Consider the following 4,969-nt stretch of genomic DNA (forward strand, 5'->3'; position numbering starts at 1 on the left):
TCCTCCTCCTCCTCTTTCTCCTTCTCCTCCTTCTCCTTCCTCTTCCTCTTTTTCTCCTTCTCTTTCTTTTTCTTATTTTTGGTACTGGGGATCAAACTCAGGACCTTGAGCTTGCCAGGCAGGTGCTTATGCCACTGAGCTATCTCCCTGGCCCCATAGGCTTTCTAAGTAGTATTTATTTCTATTTTAGAAAGTCTGATTGTCAGTGGGAATATCTCAAAATGAAATACTTTTAAACACATCGACTGTGGAGCTTGAGGGGGGAATCAATCCTCCTAAGACTCCGTGCCTTTGTATGTAAAATAACAATGATAATAATGATGCTTATATAAGGTTGCTGTAATATTAGATAATACAACCATACTTTGGTCGGTGAACTTAATTCATTCGATAATTATTGGGGAAAATGCTGTCATAGTCATCCCTTAATGTAGATTTTGTGATCAGAGGTGTAAATTGAGAAATCACCAGAATTATAAACCCAGTATACAAAAGTTTGGCTTAGACTAAATAGTACAAACATTACTATTTTATTATTAATAGTCAAGTATGTTAAAATGCTACAGTGGCTTGGTTGGTAGCTAAGCTAGAGTTTGCAATCTGGAACCTATCCTGAAAGCTGATTTGCGTGAGAAAGGCATTAGTAATATTTGCACTGATACAACAGATGTGATGGGAAGGCGACGGGGAATACACATCTACTGTTTCTATAAGGCTGCAGACAACACAGCCTCTAAGAACACCCGAAGTTCCAGGGAGAATTCTAGAGTTGGACGGTAATGACCTTGTCTGTGTTTCCTCCAAACCCTGCCCTGCAGAAAGCTTCATTTTGTGGGATGGCTTGGGTGTGTTTGTTATTAAGTGAAAGGATCAGATGTCCTTGCTTTTGTCCTCAAATGCAGGACTCGGGCTATTGATTTTCAGCTAGCATTTATAGGACAGCGTCTGAAGTCTGACCTTGCAGTCTGTGGACTGCACACAGGAGCAGCCTTGTGGTCTTCTCAACAAGGCCCACGTACCCATATGTCAAGGGAGAGTGAGTCATCACACACTCATGCCCTGCACATCGGTCGGCGATCAGCTGCCTGTATGGGGGAGCTCCCCTAAGATTACATGAAGAAAAATTTCTAGATGCCTAGTTATGCCAGTGGCATGGAGAGATCCCAGCAGCATACTGCATTCCCATGTATCATGGTGGTGATAGAAACAAATCTATTGTGCTGCTTGGTGCATGAAAATATAGCACACAATTATATGCAGTTTATATTGTTTGTACAACATGTAGTATAATGATAACAAGCGACCACGTAATTGGTTTATGCATCTGTATTTATTTCTGAGTACATTTTCGCTTACAAGGATGTCTGCTTTGTAAAACGGTATACAGTATTATGCTTGCGCCAGCACTATGTCTTTTGTGCCTGCCCTGCGTCTTGACGAGTCCTTCCTTGTCTTGCTTTAATCTCCTGTCAGGTTGCTCATCCTGGCCCTAGAATACCTAGGTAACACATGGTGATGAAGAAGCCAGTGTCTCTGCGCTATCACCAGCATTTCACCCTACATTTCAGGTGTCTGCAGTGGCTAATATTTTCAGAAGGTGAAGCATGACTAGAAAGGTGGGTATGACGAATGCTACAGATGTCCTGATGGCCTCTTCTCAGTGAGCACTTAGATGACAGTCCACTATGTAACAGTCTGTGAAAACGGAGAGAGCAATCTGTGTTCATCTACTTGGGTGCTATAAAATTATAACAAGCCAAGTACCTGATTGACAAGAAGAATTTGTTTCTCCCAGTGCTGGAGGGTGGATAGCTGAGCTGAAGTCTCCTGCAGAATCTAGCTCTACAGAGAAGGCAACTTCACAGGGTGGAATGGAAAGTCATCTCTCAAGGGCTAATCTCACGCATGAGCTCTCCATCTGCATGACTTCGCCTGCTGCCAGGGGCCCAGCCTCCAAATACCATCAACTCTGAGAACACTTGTGCATCGCAAGGTGGGGTGCCAGCAGGCAGGACAGGCTCCCTGTATGGTTGAGGGCCCATCTGTGGGGATTTCGGCGCAAGACACATTTACTCTGTAAATGACCTTCATTGGCTGAGCTGGTCATCATTTTTTCCCCATTTTCTATATTCCCATTTATATGAATAAGTGAGAAAAAGGTAGCAGCTATAATCTTGTAGATAAGAAATTCTTTCATTTTTCAAGAAAATTACAGCTTATACTTTTATATAAAAGATGAAAAATAAGTATGGACAGCCTCTTTACAAGAACTGAAATTCAGTTTTGAGCTGCTCAGAATTCTGAAGATATATATTTCAAAGAGTCCATCTGGATTAAGGGGGTGTAACAGAGGAAGCATTAGCTTTCGCTCAGGACGCATTACCCATTTTGCATGGTATGTCTACGTGCCAAAACCTTGGAGGTGATTTAGAGGTTTATAATGCGCAGCCTAAGTTTTATCAAACTGCTGAATGTCCATGCGCAGGTTTAAAGATGGGAGCTTAGCAATACTAATGACTGAAAACTGGTGCACGAGAAGCTGTGTGCTTTTCCACCGGCAACAACACAGCCTCCAACGTGGCTCCAGATCTCATTTTGTCCTGCCTTTCTCTTCCTTTGCAGAGAGGTCTCTTTTGCTTTTGGTAATGCGAGCAGGCCACAGAGCTCCACAGGAAACCACATTCCAGTCAGATGTCTGTAACCTGGAAGAATTAAAAGTTCAATGAAGATATTATTGGCTCTTTTGAAGCACATGCATTGCACATTAATTTACGTCCAAAGATGACTTTAGTGTCCTCCCTCCCCTTCTGTCTGAGTGCTTTCACACAGGCTGCAGAGGGCTCACGTTCTCTGTGCTTGTGCAGGCTGCGCGCACTCTGCAGCCCCTCGCCCCTTGCAGTCCTGCACCCTGCCTCTTGGCCTATTCGCTTCCCCAGCTCACTCCCGGCTGTCCACGTGACATGGGCAGCTCCCCTACATTCCTTCGCCCTTCCCCCTTTCCCCAATGACGAGGTGCATCTGCAAGATTGAGATGTTGCTCTCATACACTGATCCTGACTTGCTGGTGTTAATCCAGGCAACATGTCTACCACTAAGTGCTCACAAAACCTGGCCTGTGCCAGTGTTTATGGGCAGGATCTGAAGGTCATACAGTTATAAAAATGGCAAATAAGATAGAAGAGGCCACCAGAAGTGTGGCAAAAGTCCTGGTGATGGGATGGCAACACTTAGCTTTCCTGACAGCGTGTTTTCTTCACTCCTGTCAAGTTGTATCACATGCAATGGCATTTGGAAAGAAGTGGAAACTGAAAGGGGACAAGTTAGGTCGCAATCAAGTTTGATCCAATTTTAAATCAATTTTCCTGAAATACAGTTTAAACAGAGCAGTGCATTATAAATGGCATGTTGTCTATGAACTTTTAGAAATTTACAAAATCATGTAGCCTTTACCATAATCAGGACAGAAAATGTCACTTCCCATAGCTCATTCCTACAGTCACAGCACACTCCGCTCTTGCTCCAGGAAACCATTAGCATGCTTTCTGTCAGTGCAGGTGAGACTTGTCTTCTGTCACACATGGATGAGACGTATAGAGGGCGACACACAGCTAGAAAGAGCACGGGATGCAATTCTGCAGGTGATCTTGACGGCTCCAGGACAAGGAGGATTCAAGTCACGGTCTGTTATGTGTGAGAGGAAATTGTGTAGCATATACTCATGCGTAGCTGGCTTCTTATGTGCAGCATACTTTCTCTGAGTCTTGTCCATGTTGTTGTACATATAATAGCTCATATTTTTGTATTTCCAAACAGCACTCCATTGTGCAGATACATTACAGTCTGCTTATTGATTCACCAGCTCGTAGACATTTGGATGGATTCCAGTTTCTGGCTATTTCATGTAAAACTGCTATGAACATGAGCATACAATTCTTTCTATGCACATATGTTTTAATTTATCTTTCATAGATTCCCAGGACTAAAATGTATGGTGTGTATACCAATTATGTAGATGACTTCATAAGAAATGACCAAATATTTTCCAAAGTGATTGCAATATTTTATATCCCTACCAGCAAAATTATGAGAGTTCTAATTTCCACACCTTCTCACCAATACATGAGAGGGTACTTAATTTTTTCCCTCAAATGTATATGAAACAATGATTCAATACTGTTTTAATTTGTGTTTCTTGAGAGAAAATTTTGAGTAGCTTGCCATGGCTTCTTGGTCAGTCTATATGATCTTATGTAAAATATCTATTCAAATCATTGCCCTTTTGCTGTTTTTCATTTTATTTATTGGGAAGCTTTCTTTAGGTACTTTGGATACAAGTGTTTGTAAGATACATGTATAATGAATTTTTTTTCTGGTTGCCAACTTCCTTTAATTGCCTCTGTATCTCAAGAAGCAGATAGTTTGAATTTTAATGAAGTTCAGTTTAAAAAAATCTTTTTATAGTTTACTGCTTTTTACATACCTTAAAATATTTTTCTCCAGTAAAGCCATTAAGACTTTCTCCTACATTTACTCTATAAAGTTTCCTGCCATTAGACTATACAGTTAGGACCATAGTTTTTGGAATTGACATCCAAAACATCCCACAAAAAGGCTCATTATTTTAAAAGGCCAGTTGCTAATGAACCTGTAGGGTCAGGAGGGCTCAACTTTATCAGCAGATTGATTCCTTGGCGAGATCACACTTAGTTGGCATTACTGGGACATGATGCAAGCAGGAGATGGGAAGTACTTCAGAGGAGTGGAGGGGTGGCCTTGGGGACCACGTGGGGTCACCAGGCCCTCCATTTGCCTTCTCTTGCTCTGTCTGCTTTCTGGATGCCACAAGGGGAGCAGCTGTCCATACCTGCCCTCCACGATGCATGTGCCTTGCCTGCAGCCCAAGCAGTAGGACCAGCTGGCCACAGACAGTCACCTGAAGGCCATAAGTCAAAATAACTTTTCTCCTTGA

The sequence above is a fragment of the Octodon degus genome, unplaced genomic scaffold (genome assembly GCF_000260255.1).
Source record: "Octodon degus isolate 3935 unplaced genomic scaffold, OctDeg1.0 scaffold00193, whole genome shotgun sequence".
Lineage (NCBI taxonomy): Eukaryota > Metazoa > Chordata > Mammalia > Rodentia > Octodontidae > Octodon > Octodon degus.